We start from the raw sequence: 22,014 nt of genomic DNA, 5'->3' as shown, positions 1-22,014 counted from the left end.
TTCCCACCGAAACCCTTCAAACCTTCCTTTCATGGAAGAGGTACAAATTCCACCATTGATTTTGTACTTTTTTCCAAAACATACGCTTCCCTGATATCCTCTTGGGATACCCTTGACCATTTATATGGTGACCATTATCCCCTAGCTCTTTCTATCCTCCTACCATCTTCTACTACTCGCCATTATTCTCATCCCATAACTTATGAGCAACCAATCACATTAGGGGCGACAAATAGCTATACCCTAAAATGGGAAAAAATGGATCCCGCAAGCCTCCTTAAGAACCTCTTGCAGTTGAGGTGGGACGAGGTACACATTTGTCTGTCCCCGATTGAACACCCCCAAAAAATCCTTAAAGCGTTTTTAAAAATTCAAGAAAGTCTAAAAAAAGCTACTTACTCGTCAGTTCAAGCCAGGTCATTTCACTCCAAAAGGATGGTTTGATAAAGATTGCACGCGAGCTTTAAAAATTCTGAAGAAAGCCTTACAATCTACACCAAAGTCATCATTGGAGATTCGTCAGGCTAGATCTCGGTACCGCCTTGCCATAAAGAGTAGGAAAAAATCTTTGAAAGCGGAAGCTTGGCAGACACTGTTGTCAACTAGTGAAAGCCGTGATTCCTCAGCTTTTTGGAAATTTGTTAAAGCCCCACTTCCGTGGGTCAAAATGCCCGAGAGGAGGTTAGATCTGGCAATTGATGGAGATACTTGAGCTGCATATTTCCAACAGCTGTATAGTAAACCTAGTCTTTCTGACACATCTCCAGCGGATACCACTCCTTCTTTCAATAGTACCATAATGGGCCTGAGAGAGGGATCTCCTAATATTGTTTTCCTATGTGAGGAGGTTACTCTCGCCATTAGAGAGAGCCCTTCTGGCAAGGCCCCCGGCCCAGCCGCCATTCCAGTGGATGTCTTCAAGGCCGAAATAGACTTTTGGGCCCCGTTATTAACTTCTGCCTTGAACTGCGCAAATGCTTATGGTCAAATTCCAACTTGGGCAGAGGCCATTGTGGTACCCATTTATAAAAAAGGAGATAGGCATGTACCCTCTTGTTACCGTCCTATCTCCTTGCTTGATGCGCTAATGAAAGTCGCGGGACGTATCATCTTAAAACGTATCCAAAGCTGGACAGAGGAGGCGGATGTACTTTCTAGATTTCAATATGGCTTTCGAACTGGTAGGGGCACAGTCGAACAGAGCTTGAATTTATACTTTCTAATGTCAAAATACGTGGAGGCTAAAAATGGTAACCTCTTTGTAACATTTATAGATTTGAGCTCTGCGTTCGACTGTGTCGACCATGACCAGTTATGGAGTGTTCTTAAGCAACTGGGGTTGAACTCATCCATTCTTAACTTTATCATGGACTTGTATAGAGATGCGGGGGCCAGGGTGCGGTATGGACAGAGAGGGGAATGTTCCCCTAGATTCACCACTGCTAGAGGTGTGAGGCAGGGGTGCATATTAGCCCCCCTGCTCTTCTCTCTTTACATAAACGCTGTTGGCGACCATATGCGGAGGGTTGAATGTGACTACCCTAAGGTGGAGGGTCAAGCCGTCCCAATCTTGTTATATGCCGATGACGTGGCTATATTGTCTCAAACAAGGTTGGGGCTGCAAAGGGCTGTTACGAAATTCACTCACTTCATGCAAGAAAAGGGTCTGAAAGTAAATATCGGTAAGACCTTTTCCCTGGCTTGCAGTAAGGGTACCAAGAAAATCCGATGTCCGATATTTATTGAAGGACAAAAAATAGATACCGTAGAACAATTTCCTTATTTGGGTATCTATTTTCATAGAAAGGTGACCTGGTAGTCTGCTGTAAAAGCCAGGACGCTTGCCTTTACTAGAGCGACTGGGGCTTTGCGAGACTTTGCTAGCAAAATAGGGGGGAGACCTGTCAAGCAGCTTATTACCATCTATAAAGCAAAATGTGTAGCAACGGCAATCTACGGGGCTGGCATCTGGGGAATTGACACTATAACATCTATCCAGAAAGTTGAAAACCAGTTCCTAAGGTACTTGCTAGGGATCCCGAAGTCAACATCTATTTATATGATCCATATAGAGCTGGGGCTACCGTTTATTTCTGACGTAATTAAGACTGAGCCCTTTCTCTTATGGCACAAGATTTGGACCACCACAGAGACAGCTTTTAACCGAGAAATAATTGTTGACAGCCAAAAACTAGATGGGGCTAAACATATAAAATGGTTGTCATACGTTAAAAGTTTTTGCTTTGAAATTGGTCGCCCAGAGTATTTCACTGACCCTCTGAGCTTGGAGCATATTACCCGGAAAGCTTTGAGAAAGCTCCTAATGGATCACCTAGAGGCAAAAAGATGGACTATTCAAAAATCTCATAAATCTGTCTTGGATTTTCAAAGGATTACCTTGTCCCAGGGTCTACAATTAAACCTCTTTTCTGACATCACTTGCTTCTCAAGAATGCTCCTCTCTAGACTCAGATTGGGCTCCTTTTTTCGGCTTATTACTTTTCCCTCCTGCAATGACTGGTCCCGAAATTTGCCCCCTACCCATGCGATGACATTTCACCCCAATCCAATATCCATTTTATATTGTTTTGTAAATATTACCTAGTCCCTAGAAAATCCTTATTGAGACCATTATTGAAGACCTGGGGTCTGCGGTCTTGTAAAGATGCTTTTGACCGATTACAACAACTGGAGAACAGGGACGTGATATTTACTATGGGAAGATTTTTGAAATTGCTGCTAAAATTCAGAAATTCGTTAATTTAGGAATCTGTTACGATGGGACATATGGATTTGCATAATTATTTATCGTTCTTTTATTGTTTTTATGGAAAATGTAATCCCTCTTTTCCTTGAAACTCATGTTTCTTTTATGGATTTACATTTGCTTTTTTTTTAACTTTTAATTATAAATTGATTAATGTAATGTACGCTTTTATGATATCCTTGTGATAATCGAATAAAGCGTATTTTTATTTGATTTGATTTGACTTACCTGTTTCTGCACATGTCTTCCTCTTTCTGCACGGCTCTTGATTCTTTCAGTACTTTTCTTGCCTCTTTCTACACCTCTGTTGCCTCTCTCTCCAACTCTCTGCTTTTTTCTGCAACTCTCCTACCTTTTTCTGCCCCTCACTCTCTTTTTTCTGTACCTATCTTGCATCTTTCAGCACATGTTTTACTTCTTTCCGTCCATCTCTTGCTTCTTTCTTCGCCTATCTTGTTTCTTTCTGTACATCTTGTGCTTTTTTCTGCCCCTCTCGTGTTTCTTTCTGTACCTCTCTTTCCTCTTAATGCACCTTTCTTCCTCTTTCTACACTGATCTTGCATATTTCTACACATTTCTTCCTCTTTCTGCATTTGTCTTGCTGTTTTCTATAATTTTCTTGCCTATTCCTGTACTTCTCTGGCTTCTTTCTGCGCTCCTCTTGCTTCTTTCTGCACCTCTCTTGCTTTTTTCAGCACCTCTCTTACGTCTTTCAACACCTCTTTTGTCTCTTTCTGTACTTCTCTTGGATCTTTCTGCACCTCTCTTGCTTCTTTCTGCCCCTCTCTTGCTTCTTTCTGCACATATCTTGCTTTTTCTTTACCTCTCTTTACTCTTTTTGCATTTCTCTTGCTGCTTTCCCTACCTCTCTTCCTCTTTCTGCAATTTGCTTGCCTCCTTCTGCACATTTCTTTCTCTTTCTTCTTTGTGTACTTCGCTTGCCTCTTCCGGTACTTCTCTTGTCTTTTATTGCACTTCTCTGGTCTCTTTCGGCACTTCTCTGCATTTCTCTTCCTTCTTTCTGCTCCTTTATTTCTCTTCCCAGACTTCCCTTGCCTCTTTCTGCACATTTATTCTTCTTTCTGTACATCTCTTGCTTTTTTTGCACCTCCCCAATGTCTTTATGTACCTCTCTTGCCTCTTTCTACACCTCTCTTGCCTCTTTCTGTACCTCTCATATTTCGTTCTGTTTCTCTCTTGCTTTTTTGAACATCACTTTCTTATTTCTGCACCACTTTTTCTTCTTTCAGCACCTCTCTTGTATCTTTCATTACTTCTACTGCTTCTTTCTGCACCTCACTTGCATCTTTCTGTACGTCACTTGCTTCTTTCTGCAATGCTCTTGTGCCTTCTGTACCACATTTGCCTCTTTATATACAACTCCTGCCTATTTCAGCACTTCTCTTGCCTCCTTCTGCACATTGTTTCCTCTTTCTGCTCCTTTCTTCTCTTTGTGAAGTTCTCTTGCCTCTTTCTGCACCTCTCTTGCTTCTCTATGCACTTCTCTTGCCTCTTTGTGCATTTCTCTTGCCTCTTTCTGCACTTTTCTTAGCTCTTTCTGTACCTCTCTTGCTTCTTTCTGCACCACTCTTGCTGTTTTATTCACCTCTCTTGCCTGTTTCTGTATGTCTCTTGCTGCTTTCTGTACCTTTCTTCCTCTTTCTGCAATTCTATAGCCTCTTCTGTAAATTTCTTCCTCTTTCTGCACCTCTCTTGCTTCTTTCTATACTCCTCTTGCTTCTTTCTATACCTCTTTTGCCTCTTTCTAAATTTCTCTGCCCTCTTTCTGCACTTATCTTCCCTTTTCCCTCTTTCTGTATTTTGTTTGCTTCTTTCTGTACCTTTCTTCCTCTTCTTGCACTTCTCTTACCTCTTTCAGCACATTTCCTCCTCTTCTGCAACTCTCTTGATTTTTTCTATACTTCTATTGCCTCTTTCTACAGTTCTAATGCCTCTTTATGTACCTCTTTTGCTTCTTTCTGTACCTCTCTTGCATCTTTCTGCATGTCACTTGCTTCTTTCTGCAATTCTCTTGCTTCTATTCTGTACAACCTTTGCCTCTTTCTGCATTTTTCAGTTTTTTTTGCACCTTTTTTCCTCTTGTACTTCTCCTGTCTCTTTCTGCAATTCTCTTGCCTCATTCTGCACCTTTAATCTTCATTCTGTACTTCTCTTGTTTCTTTCTGCACTTCTCTTGCTTCTTTCAGTGCCTTTCTTCTTTTTTTCCTGCACCTTTCTTCCTCTATTTGAAGATTTCTTGCTTTTTTCTGTACTTCTCTTGCCTTTTTCTGAAGGTCTCTTGCTTATCTCTGCACTTATCTCTCCATTCATTTTCTGTACTTCTCTTGCCTCTTTCTGCACATCTTTTGCTTCTTTCAACACTTCTCTTCCCTCTTTCCTGCACTTCTCTTACTTCTTGCTGTACCTCTTTGCTTCTTACTGTACTTCTCTTGCTCTTTTCTGCAAATCTCTTCCTTCTTTCTGTACCTCTCTTGTCCATTTCTGCACTTCTCTTGCCTCTTTCTGCATCTTTCATGCCTCTTTCTGAACTTCTCTTGCCTCTTTCTGCACTTTTTGGCTCATTCTGCACCTCTCTTGCTTCTTTCTGCACCTCTCTTGCATATTTCTACACCTATCTTGCTTTTTTATGCACCCCTCTTACCTCTTTCTACATTTATCTTGCTGCCTTCTGCACCTTTCTTCCTCTTTCCACAATTCTCTTGCCTCTTTCTGCACTTATCTTGCCTCTTTCTGCAGTTCTCTGGCCTCTATATGAGCTTCTCTTTTCTCTTTCTGCATTTCTATTGCTTCTCTATGCACCTTTCTTCCTCTTTCAGAAATTCTCCTGCCTCTTTCTGCACCATTCTTCCTCTTTCTGCAGTTCCTTTGCCTAGTTCTGCACTACTCCTGCCTCTTTCTGTACCTCTCCTACTTATTTCTGTACTTCTCTTGCTTCTTTATACACATCTCTTGCTTCATGTTGTACCGCTCTTGCTTTACATCCACAGCACCTGCTTCTTTGTGAACCTCTCTTGCTTCTTTCTGCACCTCTCTAGCATCTTTCATCACTTCGATTGCTTGTTTTTACTCCTCATTTGCATCTTTCTGCACTTTGCTTCCTTTATTCTGCAATTCTTTTGCATCATTCTGAATCACGTTTGCCTCTTTCTGCATTTCTCTAACTTTGTTCTGTACCTGTTGTCCTCTTTATGTGCTTTTCCTGCCTCTTTCTGTATTTATTTTGCCTACTTCTGCACGTTTCTTCTTCTTTCTCCACTACTCTTGTTTCTTTCTGAACTTCTCTTGCAACTTTAATCACCATTCTTCATCTTTCTGCATCTTTCTTCCTCTTTCTCAAGTTCTCTTGCTTCTTTCTGTACTTCTATTGCCTCTTTCTGCACCTCTCTTTCTTCTCTTGCCTTTTTCTGCACTTCTATTGCTTCTTTCAGCATATCTGTTGTTTCTTTCTGTTCCTCATTTGCCTCTTTCTTAATTTCTCTTAGCTATTTCCGCACATCTCTTACTTCTTTCTGTACTTCTCTTGCTTCTTTCTGTACATCTCTTGCTCTTTCCTGCATCTCTCTTCCTTATTTCTGCACCTTTCATGCCTTTCATTTCTGAACTTCTCTTGCCTCTTTCTGCACTTCTCTTGGCTCTGTCTCCACCTCACTTGCTTCATTCTGCACTTCACTAGTATATTTTTACACATATCCTCCTTTTTTCTGCACCTCTCTTGCCTCTTTCTGCAATTCTCATGCCTCTTTCTGTAAATATCTTTCTCTTTCTGCACATTTCTTGCTTCTTTCTATACTTCTCTTTTGCCTCTTTCTGCACTTCTCTTGCCTCTTTCTGCACTACTCTTGTTTCTTTCTGCACCTTCCTTTCTGTTTCCGCACTTGTCTTGCCTCTTTCTGCATTTCTCTTGCTTCTTTCTGTACATTTCTTCTTTTTTCTACACTTATATCCTTTGGCACCTCTCTTGCCTCTTTCTGTACTCCTCTTGCTTTTTTCTACACCTTTCTTCCTCTTTCTGTGCCTCTCTTGCTTCTTTCAGTCTCTCTCTTGCTTCTTTCCGCACCTCTCATGCCTTTTTCTATATTTCTCTTGCCTCTGTATGCCTATATCTTCCTCTTTCTGCACATTTCTTTCTTATTTCATCACTTCTCTTGCTTCTTTTTATATGTCTCTTACCTCTTTATATACCTCTTTCTTCTTTCTGCAACTATCTTGTCTCTCTCTGCACCTCACCCTCTTCTTTCTGCACCTCTCCTGCTTCTTTCTGCACTTCTCTTGTTTTTTCTGCAGCTCTCATGCTTCTTTCTGTACTTCTCTCGTCTCTTTCTGAATCTCCCTTGCCTCTTTCTGTACTTCTCTAGCCTCTTTCTGCATCTTCCTTGCCTCTTTCTGTATTTCTCTTGCATCTTTCTGCACCTCTGTTGTTTCTTTCAGCCCTTCTCTTGATTCTTTCTGTACCTCTTACCTCTCTTGCTACTTTCTGTATCTCTCTTGCTTCTTTCTGTAACTTTCTACCTCTTTCTGCACTTCTATTGCCTCTTTCCATTTCTCTTGCTCCTTTCGGCACCTCTCTTGCTTCTTTCTACACATCTATTGCCTCTTTCGGTACATTTTTACCTCTTTCTATACCTCCCTTGCTTTTTTTGCAACTCTCTTGCCACTTCCTGTCCCTCACTCTCTTCTTTCTGCACGTCTCTTGCTTCTTTCTGTACTTCTCTTGCATTTCCTGCAGCTCTTTTGCCTCTACCTGCACCTCTCTTGCTTCTTTCTTCACCACTCATCTCTTTCTGTATCACTCCTGCTTTTATTTGCAAATTTTTTCCTCTTTTCATACCTCTCTTGCTTCTTTCTGCAACTCTCTATTGCCTCTTTTTGTACTTCTCTGTCTCTTTCTGTACCTCTCCTGACACTTTCTGCACATCCCTTCTTCTTTCTGGATATCTCTTGCTTTTTTCTGCAATTCTCTTGCTTCTATCTGCACATCTCTTACCTCTTTTCATTATTCGCTTGTCTCTTTCTAAACTATTCGTACTTCTTTATATGACTCTCTTGCTTGTTTCAGCACCTCTCTTGCTTCTTTCTATATCTCTCTTGCCTCTTTTTGCACTTTTCTTGTTTTTATTCCACCTTTCTTCCTCCTTCTGTACTTCTGATGCCTCTTTCTGCATGTCTCTTTCCTCTTTCTAAACTTTTCTTGCCTCTGTTTGGACATCTTTTGCCACTTTCCTGAAGTTTATTTTCTCACTGTACCTCTCTTGTTTCCTTTGCACTTCTGTTGCCTCTTTCTGCATTTCTTTTGCCTCTTCCTGCACTTCTTTTACCTCTTTCTGTACTTCTCTGGCCTCTTTCTTAATTTCTCTTTCCTCTTTCTGCATTTCTCCTGCTTCCTTCTGCACCTTTCTTCCTCTTTCCAAACTTCTCTTGCCTCTTTATGTAAATGTCTTCCTCTTTCAGCATCTCTCTTACTTTTGTCTGTACTTCTCTTGCTTATTTTGGCACGTCCCTTGCTTCTTTATAGACATATCTGGCCTCTCTCTGCACCTCTCTTGCTTCTTTCTGCATTTCTCTTGCTTCTTTTTGCACCTCTCCTGCTTTTTTCTGCATCTCTCTTGATTCTTTCTGCATTTCACTTGCTTCTTTCTACACTTATCTTTCATCTTTTGGCACATCTATTGCCTTGTTCTGCACTTCTTTTGCCTCTTTCTGCACCTTTCTTCCTCTTTCTATACCTCTCTTCTTCTTTCTGTAACTCATCTGCCTCTCTTTGCACCTCTCTCTTCTTTCTGCACCTCTCCTGCTTCTTTCTGCACTTCTTGCCTCTTTCTGCACCTCTCTTTCCTCTTTCTGCACATCTCTTACCTCTTTTGGTACTTCTCTTGCCTCTTGTTGTACTTGTTTCCTCTTTCTGCACCTCTATTGCTTCTTTCTGCACCTCTCTTGCTTCTTTCTATACATCTTTTGCCTCTTTCATTGCATTTCTTCTTCTTTCTGCAACTTTCTTGCTTCTTTCATCACTTCTCCTGCCTCTTTGTGCCCCTCTCTTAGCTCTTTCTGCACCTCTCTTACTTTTTTGCAATTTACTTGCCAATTTCTGCCTCTCACTCTCTTCTTTCTGCATGTCTTTGGCTTCTTTATGCACTTCTCTTGCATTTTCTGCAACTCTTTTGCCTCTTTCTGCACCTCCCTTGCTTCTTTCTGCATCTCTCTTGCATATTTCTACACCTATCTTGCTTTTTTATGCACCCCTCTTACCTCTTTCTACATTTATCTTGCTGCCTTCAGCACCTTTCTTCCTCTTTCTTGCCTCTTTCTGCACTTCGTTGGCCTCTATCTGAGCTTCTCTTTTCTCTTTCTGCATTTCTGCAGTTCCTTTGCCTATTTCTGCACTACTCCTGCCTCTTTCTGTACCTCTCCCACTTCTTTCTGTACTTCTCTTGCTTCTTTCTACACATCTCTTGCTTCATTTTGTACCGCACTTGCTTTACATCCACAGCACTTGCTTCTTTCTGAACCTCTTTTGCTTCTTCCTGCACCTCTGTAGCATCTTTCATCACTTCTATTGCTTGTTTTTACTCCTCATTTGCATCTTTCTGCACTTGGCTTCCTTTATTCTGCAATTCTTTTGCTTCTTTCTGAACCACTTTTGCCTCTTTCTGCAATTCTCTAACTTTGTTCTGTACCTGTTGTCATCTTTATGGGCTTCTACTGCCTCTTTCTGCATTTATTTTGCCTCCTTCTGCACGTTTCTTCTTCTTTATCCCCTACTCTTGTTTCTTTCTGCACTTCTCTTGCGACTTTAATCACCATTCTTCATCTTTCTGCATCTTTCTTCCTCTTTCTGAAGTTCTCTTGCTTCTTTCTGTACTTCTATTGCCTCTTTCTGCACCTCTCTTTCTTCTCTTGCCTTTTTCTGCACTTCTATTGCTTCTTTCAGCATATCTGTTATTTCTTTCTGTGCCTCATTTGCCTCTTTCTGAATTTCTCTTAGCTATTTCTGCACATCCCTTACTTGTTTCTGTACCTCTCTTGCTTCTTTCTGTACCTCTCTTGCTCTTTCCTGCATCTCTCTTTCTTATTTCTGCACCTGTCATGCCTCTTTCTGAACTTCTCTGGCCTCTTTCTGCAATTCTTTTGATTCTTTCTGCATTTCTTTTGCTTCTTTCAACATTTATCTTTCCTCTTTTGGCACAACTATTGCCTTTTTCTGCACTTCTTTTGCCTCTCTCTGTACCTTTCTTCCTCTTTCTATACCTCTCTTCTTCTTTCTGCAACTCTCTTGCCTCTCTCTGCACTTCTCTCTTCTTTCTGCACCTCTCCTGTTTCTTTCTGAACTTCTCTTGCCTCTTTCTGCACTTCTCTTTCCTCTTTCTGCACATCTCTTACCTCTTTTTGTACTTCTCTTGCCTCTTGTTGTGTTTTTTTCCTCTTTCTGCACCTCTTTTGCTTCTTTCTGCACCTCTCTTGCTTCTTTCTATACATCTTTTGCCTCTTTCGGTACATTTTTTCCTCTTTCTGCAACTCTCTTGCTTCTTTCATCACTTCTCCTGCCTCTTTGTGCCCCTCTCTTAGCTCTTTCTGCACCTCTCTTACTTTTTTGCAACGTACTTGACAATTTCTGCCCCTCACTCTCTCCTTTCTGCATGTCTTTGGCTTCTTTATGCACTTCTCTTGCATTTTCTGCACCTCTTTTGCCTCTTTCTGCACCTCTCTTGCTTCTTTCTGCACCTCTCTTGCATATTTCTACACCTATCTTGCTTTTTTATGCACCCCTCTTATCTCTTTCTACATTTATTTTGCTGCCTTCTGCACCATTTCTTCTTCTTTCCACAATTCTCTTGCATCTTTCTGCACTTATCTTGCCTCTTTCTGCACTTTTCTGGCCTCTATTTGAGCTTCTCTTTTCTCTTTCTGCATTTCTATTTCCTATCTATCCACCTTTCTTCCTCTTTCAGAAATTCTCTTGCCTCTTTCTCTACCATTCTTCCTCTTTCTGCAGTTTGATTGCCTATTTCTGCACTACTAATGCCTCTTTCTGTACCTCTCCTACTTCTTTCTGTACTTCTCTTGCTTCTTTCTACACATCTCTTGCTTCATTTTGTACCGCTCTTGCTTTACATTCACAGCTTCTGCTTCTTTCTGAACCTCTCTTGCTTCTTTCTGCACTTCTCTAGCATCTTTCATAACTTCTATTGCTTGTTTTTACTCCTCATTTGCATCTTTCTGCACTTTGCTTCCTTTATTCTGCAATTCTTTTGCTTCATTCTGAATCACTTTTACCTCTTTCTGCATTTCTCTAACTTTGTTCTGTACCTGTTGTCATCTTTATGTGCTTCTCCGCCCCCTCTTTTTGCATTTATTTTGCCTCCTTCTGCACATTTCTTCTTCTTTCTCCACTACTCTTGTTTCTTTCTGAACTTCTCTTGCAACTTTAATCACCATTCTTCATCTTTCTGCATCTTTCTTCCTCTTTCTCAAGTTCTCTTGCTTCTTTCTGTACTTCTATTACCTCTTTCTGCACCTCTCTTTCTTCTCTTGCCCTTTTCTGCACTTCTATTGCTTCTTTCAGCATATCTGTGCCTCATTTGCCTCTTTCTGAATTTCTCTTAGCTATTTCTGCACATCTCTTACTTCTTTCTGCCCCTCTCTTGCTTCTTTCTGCATATATCTTGCTTTTTCTTTACCTCTCTTTACTCTTTTTGCATTTCTCTTGCTGCTTTGCGTACCTCTCTTCCTCTCTCTGCAATTTGCTTGCCTCCTTCTGCACATTTCTTCCTCTTTCTTCTTTCTGTACGTCGCTTGCCTCTTCCGTTACTTCTCTTGTCTTTTATTGCACTTCTCTGGTCTCTTTCTGCACTTCTCTGCATTTCTCTTCCTTCTTTCTGCTCCTTTATTTCTCTTCCCAGACTTCCCTTGCCTCTTTCTGCACTTTTCTTCTTTCTGTACATCTCTTGCTTTTTTGCACCTCTCCAATGTCTTTCTGTACTTCTCTTGCCTCTTTCTACACCTCTCTTGCCTCTTTCTGTACCTCTCATATTTCTTTCTGTTTCTCTCTTGCTTTTTTTAACACCACTTGCTTATTTCTGCACCACTTTTCCTTCTTTCAGCACCTCTCTTGCATCTTTCATTACTTCTACTGCTTCTTTCTGCACCTCACTTGCATCTTTCTGTACGTCACTTGCTTCTTTCTGCAATGCTCTTGTGCCTTTCTGTACCACATTTGCCTCTTTATGTACAACTCCTGCCTATTTCAGCACTTCTCTTGCCTCCTTCTGCACATGTTTTCCTCTTTCTGCTCCTTTCTTCTCTTTGTGAAGTTCTCTTGCCTCTTTCTGCACCTCTCTTGCTTCTCTATGCACTTCTCTTGCCTCTTTCTGCATTTCTCTTGCCTCTTTCTGCACTTCTCTTAGCTCTTTCTGCACCTCTCTGGCTTCTTTCTGCACCCCTCTTGCTTTTTTATTCACCTCTCTTGCCTGTTTCTGTATGTCTCTTGCTGCTTTCTGTACCTTTCTTCCTCTTTCTGCAATTCTATAGCCTCTTTCTGTAAATTTCTTCCTCTTTCTGCACCTCTCTTGCTTCTTTCTATACTCCTCTTGCTTTTTTCTATACCTCTCTTGCCTCTTTCTAAATGTCTCTGCCCTCTTTCTGCACTTATCTTCCCTCTTCCCACTTTCTGTATTTTGTTTGCTTCTTTCTGTACCTTTCCTCCTCTTCTTGCACTTCCCTTACCTCTTTCAGCACATTTCTTCCTCTTCTGCAACTCTCTTGATTTTTTCTATACTTCTCTTGCCTCTTTCTACAGTTCTAATGCCTCTTTCTGTACCTCTTTTGCTTCTTTCTGTACCTCTCTTGCTTCTTTTTAACATCATTTACTTATTTCTCTACCTGTCTTGCTTCTTTCTGTACCTCTCTTGCATCTTTATTCACTTCTATTGCTTCTTTCTGTACATCACTTGCATCTTTCTGCATGTCACTTGCTTCTTTCTGCAATTCTCTTGCTTCTATTCTGTACAACCTTTGCCTCTTTCTGCATTTCTCAGTTTTTTTTCTGTACCTTTTTTTCCTCTTGTACGTCTCCTGTCTCTTTCTGCAATTCTCTTGCCTCATTCTGCACCTTTAATCTTCATTCTGTACTTCTCTTGCTTCTGTCTGCACTTCTCTTGCTTCTTTCAGTGCCTTTCTTCTTTTTTTCTGCACCTTTCTTCCTCTATTTGAAGATTTCTTGCTTTTTTCTGTACTTCTCTTGCTTTTTCTGCAGCTCTCTTGCCTCTTTCTGCACCTCTCTTTCTTTTTTCTGCACCTCTTGTGCTTATTTCCACACTTCTCCTGCTTCTTTCTGTACTTTCTTCATCTGTCCGAACTTCTCTTGCCTCTTTCTACATTTCTCCTGCTTATTTCTGCACCTTTTTTCCTCTTTCTACACTGATCTTCCATATTTCTACACATTTCTTCCTCTTTCTGCATCTGTCTTGCTGTTTTCTATAATTTTCTTGGCTCTTCCTGTACTACTCTGGCTTCTTTCTGTGCTCCTCTTGCTTCTTTCTGCACCTCTCTTGCTTCTTTCAGCACCTCTCTTACATCTTTCAACACCTCTTTTGTCTCTTTCTGTACTTCTCTTGGATCTTTCTGCACCGCTCTTGCTTCTTTCTGCCCCTCTCTTGCTTCTTTCTGCACATATCTTGCTTTTTCTTTACCTCTCTTTACTCTTTTTGCATTTCTCTTGCTGCTTTCCATACCTCTCTTCCTCTTTCTGCAATTTGCTTGCCTCCTTCTGCACATTTCTTCGTCTTTCTTCTTTCTGTACTTCGCTTGCCTCTTCCGGTACTTCTCTTGTCTTTTATTGCACTTCTCTGGTCTCTTTCTGCACTTCTCTGCATTTCTCTTCCTTCTTTCTGCTCCTTTATTTCTCTTCCCAGACTTCCCTTGCCTCTTTCTGCACTTTTCTTCTTCTTTCTGTACATCTCTTGCTTTTTTTGCACCTCTCCAATGTCTTTCTGTACTTCTCTTGCCTCTTTCTACACCTCTCTTGCCTCTTTCTGTACCTCTCATATTTCTTTCTGTTTCTCTCTTGCTTTTTTGAACATCACTTGCTTATTTCTGCACCACTTTTTCTTCTTTCAGCACCTCTCTTGCATCTTTCATTACTTCTACTGCTTCTTTCTGCACCTCACTTGCATCTTTCTGTACGTCACTTGCTTCTTTCTGCAATGTTCTTGTGCCTTTCTGTACCACATTTGCCTCTTTATGTACAACTCCTGCCTATTTCAGCACTTCTCTTGCCTCCTTCTGCACATGTTTTCCTCTTTCTGCTTCTTTCTTCTCTTTGTGAAGTTCTCTTGCCTCTTTCTGCACCTCTCTTGCTTCTCTATGCACTTCTCTTACCTCTTTCTGCATTTCTCTTGCCTCTTTCTGCACTTCTCTTAGCTCTTTCTGTACCTCTCCGGCTTCTTTCTGCACCCCTCTTGCTTTTTTATTCACCTCTCTTGCCTGTTTCTGTATGTCTCTTGCTGCTTTCTGTACCTTTCTTCCTCTTTCTGCAAATCTATAGCCTCTTTCTGTAAATGTCTTCCTCTTTCTGCACCTCTCTTGCTTCTTTCTATACTCCTCTTGCTTCTTTCTATACCTCTCTTGCCTCTTTCTAAATTTCTCTGCCCTCTTTCTGCACTTATCTTCCCTCTTCCCACTTTATGTATTTTGTTTGCTTCTTTCTGTACCTTTCCTCCTCTTCTTGCACTTCCCTTACCTATTTCAGCAAATTTTTTCCTCTTCTGCAACTCTCTCGATTTTTTCTATACTTCTCTTGCCTCTTTCTACAGTTCTAATGCCTCTTTCTGTACCTCTTTTGCTTCTTTCTGTACCTCTCTTGCTTCTTTTTAACATCATTTACTTATTTCTCTACCTGTCTTGCTTCTTTCTGTACCTCTCTTGCATCTTTATTCACTTCTATTGCTTCTTTCTGTACATCACTTGCATCATTCTGCATGTCACTTGCTTCTTTCTGCAATTCTCTTGCTTCTATTCTGTACAACCTTTGCCTCTTTCTGCATTTCTCAGTTTTTTTCTGCACCTTTTTTTCCTCTTGTACGTCTCCTGTCTCTTTCTGCAATTCTCTTGCCTCATTCTGCACCTTTAATCTTCATTCTGTACTTCTCTTGCTTCTGTCTGCACTTCTCTTGCTTCTTTCAGTGCCTTTCTTCTTTTTTTCTGCACCTTTCTTCCTCTATTTGAAGATTTCTTGCTTTTTTCTGTACTTCTCTTGCCTTTTTCTGCAGGTCTCTTGCTTATCTCTGCACTTATCTCTCCATTAATTTTTTGTACTTCTCTTGCCTCTTTCAGCACATATTTTGCTTCTTTCAACACTTCTCTTCCCTCTTTCCTGCACTTCTCTTACTTCTTGCTGCACCTCTTTCCTTCTTACTGTACTTCTCTTGCTATTTTCTGCAAATCTCTTCCTTCTTTCTGTACCTCTCTTGTCTATTTCTGCACTTCTCTTGCCTCGTTATGCATCTTTCATGCCTCTTTCTGTACTTCTATTGCCTCTTTCTGCACATCTATTTCTTCTCTTGCCTTTTTCTGCACTTCTATTGCTTCTTTCAGCATATCTGTTGTTTCTTTCTGTGCCTCATTTGCCTCTTTCTGAATTTCTCTTAGCTATTTCTGCACATATCTTACTTCTTTCTGTACCTCTCTTGCTTCATTCTGTACCTCTTATGCTCTTTCCTGCATCTCTCTTCCTTATTTCTGCACCTTTCATGCCTCTTTCTGAACTTCTCTTGCCTCTTTCTGCACTTCTCTTGGCTCTTTCTCCACCTCACTTGCTTCATTCTGCACTTCTCTAGTATATTTTTACACCTCTCCTCCTTTTTTCTGCACCTCTCTTGCCTCTTTCTGCAATTCTCCTGCCTCTTTCTGTAAATATCTTTCTCTTTCTGCAAATTTCTTGCTTCTTGCTATACTTCTCTCTTGCCTCTTTCTGCACTACTCTTGCTTCTTTCTGCACCTTCCTTTCTATTTCTGCACTTGTCTTGCCTCTTTCTGCATTTCTCTTGCTTCTTTCTGTACTTTTCTTCTTTTTTCTACACTTATCTCCTTCGGCACCTCTGTTGCCTCTTTCTGTACTCCTCTTGCTTTTTTCTACACCATTCTTCCTCTTTCTGTGCCTCTCTTGCTTTTTTCAGTCTCTCTCTTGCTTCTTTCTGCACATCTTATGCCTTTTTCTATATTTCTCTTGCCTCTGTATGACTATATCTTCCTCTTTCTGCACATTTCTTGCTTATTTCATCACTTCTCTTGCTTCTTTTTGTATGTCTCTTACCTCTTTATATACCTCTTTCTTCTTTCTGCAACTATCTTGTCTCTCTCTGCACCTCACCCTCTTCTTTCTGCACCTCTCCTGCTTCTTTCTGCACTTCTCTTGTTTTTTCTGCAACTCTCATGCTTCTTTCTGTACTTCTCTTGTCTCTTTCTGCATCTCCCTTGCCTCTTTCTGTACTTTTCTAGCCTCTTTCTGCATCTTCCTTGCCTCTTTCTGTTGCATCTTTCTGCACCTCTGTTGTTTCTTTCAGCCCTTCTCTTGATTCTTTCTGTACCTCTCCCTCTCTTGCTACTTTCTGTATCTCTCTTGCTTCTTTCTGTAACTTTCTACCTCTTTCTGCACTTCTATTGCCTCTTTCCATTTCTCTTGCTTCTTTCTACACATATATTGCCTCTTTCGGTACATTTTTACCTATTTCTATACCTCCCTTGCTTTTTTTGCAACTTTCTTGCCACTTCCTGCCCCTCACTCTCTTCTTTCTACACGTCTCTTGCTTCTTTCTGTACTTCTCTTGCATTTCCTGCAGCTCTTTTGCCTCTATCTACACCTCTCTTGCTTCTTTCTTCACCACTCATCTCTTTCTGTATTACTCCTGCTTTTATTTGCACATTTTTTCCTCATTTCATACCTCTCTTGCTTCTTTCTGCAACTCTCTATTGCCTCTTTTTGTACTTCTCTGTCTCTTTCTGTACCTCTCCTGACACTTTCTGCACATTTGGATATCTCTTGTTTTTTTCTGCAATTCTCTTGCTTCTATCTGCACATCTCTTACCTCTTTTCATTATTCGCTTGTCTCTTTCTAAACTATTCTTACTTCTCTTTTTTGCCTCTCTTGCTTGTTTCAGCACCTCTCTTGCTTCTTTCTATACCTCTCTTGCCTATTTTTGCACTTTTCTTGCTTTTTCTGCACCTTTCTTCCTCCTTCTGTACTTCTGTTGCCTCTTTCTGCACCTCTCTTTCTTCTCTTGCCTTTTTCTGCACTTCTATTGCTTCTTTCAGCATATCTGTTGTTTCTTTCTGTGCCTCATTTGCCTCTTTCTGAATTTCTCCTAGCTATTTCTGCACATCTCTTACTTCTTTCTGTAACTCTCTTGCTTCTTTCTGTACCTCTATTGCTCTTTCCTGCATCTCTCTTTCTTATTTCTGCACCTTTCATGCCTCTTTCTGAACTTCTCTGGCCTCTCTCTGCAGCTCTCTTGCTTCTTTCTGCACTTCTCTTGCTTCTTTTTGCACCTCTCTTGCTTTTTTCTGTGCCTCTTTTGATTCTTTCTGCATTTCTCTTGCTCCTTTCAACATTTATCTTTCCTCTTTTGGCACATCTATTGCCATTTTCTGCACTTCTTTTGCCTCTTTCTGCACCTTTCTTCCTCTTTCTATACCTCTCTTCTTCTTTCTGCAACTCTCTTGCCTTTCTCTGCACTTCTCTCTTCTTTCTGCACCTCTCCTGCTTCTTTCTGAACTTCTCTTGCCTCTTTCTGCACTTCTCTTTCCTCTTTCTGCACATCTCTTACCTCTTTTTGTACTTCTCTTGCCTCTTGTTGTACTTTTTTTACTCTTTCTGCACCTCCTTTTGCTTCTTTCTGCACCTCTCTTGCTTCTTTCTATACATCTTTTGCCTCTTTAGGTATATTTCTTCCTCTTTCTGCAACTCTCTTGCTTCTTTCATCACTTCTCCTGCCTCTTTGTGCCCCTCTCTTAGCTTTTTATGCACCTCTCTTACTTTTTTGCAATGTACTTGACAATTTCTGCCCCTCACTCTCTTCTTTCTGCATGTCTTTGGCTTCTTTATACACTTCTCTTGCATTTTCTGCAACTCTTTTGCCTCTTTCTGTACCTCTCTTGCTTCTTTCTGTACCTCTCTTGCTCATTCCTGCATCTCTCTTCCTTATTTCTGCACCTTTCATGCCTCTTTCTGAACTTCTCTTGCCTTTTTCTGCACCCCTCTTAGCTCTTTCTGCACCTCTCTTACTTTTTTGCAACGTACTTGCCAATTTCTGCCCCTCACTCTCTTCTTTCTGCATGTCTTTTGCTTCTTTATGTACTTCTCTTGCATTTTCTGCAACTCTTTTGCCTCTTTCTGCACCTCTCCTGCTTCTTTCTGCACCTCTCTTACATATTTCTACACCTATCTTGCTTTTTTATGCACCCCTCTTATCTCTTTCTACATTTATCTTGCTGCCTTCTGCACCTTTCTTCTTCTTTCCACAATTCTCTTGCATCTTTTTGCACTTAACTTGCCTCTTTCTGCACTTCTCTAGCCTCTATCTGAGCTTCTCTTTTCTCTTTCTGCATTTCTATTGCTTCTCTATGCACCTTTCTTCCTCTTTCAGAAATTATCTTGCCTCTTTCTGCACCATTCTTCCTCTTTCTGCAGTTCCTTTGCCTATTTCTGCACTACTCATGCCTCTTTCTGTACCTCTCCTACTTCTTTCTGTACTTCTCTTGCTTCTTACTACACATCTCTTGCTTCATGTTGTACCACTCTTGCTTTACATCCACATCACCTGCTTCTTTCTGAACCTCTCTTGCTTCTTTCTGCACCTCTCTAACATCTTTCATCACTTCTATTGCTTGTTTTTACTCCTCATTTGCATCTTTCTGCACTTTGCTTCCTTTATTCTGCAATTCTTTTGCTTCTTTCTGAATCACTTTTGCCTCTTTCTGCATTTCTCTAACTTTGTTCTGTACCTGTTGTCCTCTTTATGTGCTTCTCCTGCCTCTTTCTGCATTTATTTTGCCTCCTTCTGCAAGTTTCTTCTTCTTTCTCCACTACTCTTGTTTCTTTCTGCACTTCTCTTGCGACTTTAATCACCATTTTTCACCTTTCTTCCTCTTTCTGAAGTTCTCTTGCTTCTTTCTGTACTTCTATTGCCTCTTTCTGCACCTCTATTTCTTCTCCTGCCTTTTTCTGCACTTCTATTGCTTCTTTCAGCATATCTGTTGTTTCTTTCTGTGCCTCATTTGCCTCTTTCTGAATTTCTCTTAGCTATTTCTGTACATCTCTTACTTCTTTCTGTACCTCTCTTGCTTCTTTCTTTACCTCTCTTGCTCTTTCCTGCATCTCTCTTTCTTATTTCTGCACCTTTCATACCTCTTTCTGAACTTCTCTGGCCTCTCTCTGCAGCTCTCTTGCTTCTTTCTGCACTTCTCTTGCTTCTTTTTGCAACTCTCTTGCTTTTTTCTGCACCTCTTTTGATTCTTTCTGCATTTCTCTTGCTTCTTTCAACATTTATCTTTCCTCTTTTGGCACATCTATTGCCTTTTTCTGCACTTCTTTTGCCTCTTTCTGCACCTTTCTTCCTCTTTCTATACCTCTCTTCTTCTTTCTGCAACTCTCTTGCCTCTCTCTGCACTTCTCTCTTCTTTCTGCACCTCTCCTGCTTCTTTCTGAACTTCTCTTGCCTCTTTCTGCACCTCTCTTTCCGCTTTCTGCACATCTCTTACCTCTTTTTGTACTTCTCTTGCCTCTTGTACTTTTTTCCTCTTTCTGCACCTCTTTTGCTTCTTTCTGCACCTCTCTTGCTTCTTTCTATACATCTTTTGCCCCTTTCGGTACATTTCTTCCTCTTTCTGCAACTCTCTTGCTTCTTTCATCACTTCTCCTGCCTCTTTGTGCCCCTCTCTTAGCTCTTTCTGCACCCCTCTTACTTTTTTGCAACATACTTGCCAATTTCTGCCCCTCACTCTCTTCTTTCTGAATGTCTTTGGCTTCTTTATGCACTTCTCTTGCATTTTCTGCAACTCTTTTGCCTCTTTCTACACCTCTCTTGCTTCTTTCTGCACCACTCTTGCATATTTCTACACCTATCTTGCTTTTTTATGCATCCCTCTTACCTCTTTCTACAATTATCTTGCTGCCTTCTATACCTTTCTTCTTCTTTCCACAATTCTCTTGCCTCTTTCTGCCCTCATCTTGCCTCTTTCTGCACGTCCCTGGCCTCTATCTGAGCTTCTCTTTTCTCTTTCTGCATTTCTATTGCTTCTCTATGCACCTTTCTTCCTCTTTCAGAAATTCTCTTGCCTCTTTCTGCACCATTCTTCCTCTTTCTGCAGTTCCTTTGCCTATTTCTGCACTACTCATGCCTCTTTCTGTACCTCTCCTACTTCTGTCTGTACTTCTCTTGCTTCTTTCTACACATCTCTTGCTTCATGTTGTACCACTCTTGCTTTACATCCACATCACCTGCTTCTTTCTGAACCTCTCTTGCTTCTTTCTGCACCTCTCTAACATCTTTCACCACTTCTATTGTTTGTTTTTACTCCTCATTTGCATCTTTATGCACTTTGCTTCCTTTATTCTGCAATTCTTTTGCTTCTTTCTGAATCACTTTTGCCTCTTTCTGCATTTCTCTAACTTTGTTCTGTACCTGTTGTCCTCTTTATGTGCTTCTCCTGCCTCTTTCTGCATTTATTTTGCCTCCTTCTGCAAGTTTCTTCTTCTTTGCCCACTACTCTTGTTTCTTTCTGCACTTCTCTTGCGACTTTAATCATAATTTTTCATCTTTCTTCCTCTTTCTGAAGTTCTCTTGCTTCTTTATGTACTTCTATTGCCTCTTTCTGCACCTCTCTTTCTTCTCCTGCCTTTTTCTGCACTTCTATTGCTTCTTTCAGCATATCTGTTGTTTCTTTCTGTGCCTCATTTGCCTCTTTCAGAATTTCATTTAGCTATTTCTGCCCCTCTCTTAGCTATTTCTGCACCTCTCTTACTTCATTGCAACGTACTTGACAATTTCTGCCCCTCACTCTCTTCTTTCTGCATGTCTTTGGCTTCTTTATGCACTTCTCTTGCATTTCCTGCAACTCTTTCGCCTCTCTCTGCACCTCTCTTGCTTCTTTCTGCATCTCTCTTGCATATTTCTACACCTATCTTTCTTTTTTATGCACCCCTCTTATCTCTTTCTACATTTATCTTGCTGCTTCTGCACCTTTCTTCTTCTTTCCACAATTCTCTTGCATCTTTCTGCACTTATCTTGCCTCTTTCTGCACTTCTCTGGCCTCTATCTGAGCTTCTCCTTTCTCTTTCTGCATTTCTATTGCTTCTCTATGCACCTTAATTCCTCTTTCAGAAATTCTCTTGCCTCTTTCTGCACCATTCTTCCTCTTTCTGCAGTTCCTTTGCCTATTTCTGCACTAGTCCTGCCTCTTTCTGTACCTATCCTACTTCTTTCTGTACTTCTCTTGCTTCTTTCTGTAAATCTCTTGCTTCATTTTGTACCACTCTTGCTTTACATTCACAGCACCTGCTTCTTTCTGAACCTCTCTTGCTTCTTTCTGCACCTCTCTAACATCTTTCATCACTTCTATTTCTTGTTTTTACTCCTCATTTGCATCTTTCTGCACTTTGCTTCATTTATTCTGCAATTCTTTTGCTTCTTCCTGAATCACTTTTGCCACTTTCTGCATTTCTCTAACTTTGTTCTGTACCTGTTGTCCTCTTTATGTGCTTCTCCTGCCTCTTTCTGCATGTATTTTGCCTCCTTCTGCACGTTTCTTCTTCTTTCTCCACTACTCTTGTTTCTTTCTGCACTTCACTTGTGACTTTGTTCACCATTCTTCATCTTTCTGCATCATTCTTCCTCTTTCTGAAGTTCTCTTGCTTCTTTCTCTACTTCTATTGCCACTTTCTGCACCTCTCTTTCTTCTCTTGCCTTTTTCTGCACTTCTATTGCTTCTTTCAGCATATCTGTTGTTTCTTTCTGTGCCTCATTTGCCTCTTTCTGAATTTCTCCTAGCTATTTCTGCACATCTCTTACTTCTTTCTGTACCTCTCTTGCTTCTTTCTGCACCTCTCTTGCTCTTTCCTGCCTCTCTCTTTCTTATTTCTGCACCTTTCATGCCTCTTTCTGAACTTCTCTGGCCTCTCTCTGCAGCGCTCTTGCTTCTTTCTGCAATTCTCTTGCTTCTTTTTGCACCTCTCTT

Source organism: Lissotriton helveticus, chromosome 10 (genome assembly GCF_964261635.1).
Source record: "Lissotriton helveticus chromosome 10, aLisHel1.1, whole genome shotgun sequence".
Taxonomy (NCBI): domain Eukaryota; kingdom Metazoa; phylum Chordata; class Amphibia; order Caudata; family Salamandridae; genus Lissotriton; species Lissotriton helveticus.
Note: the sequence above shows the minus strand (reverse complement) of the source record.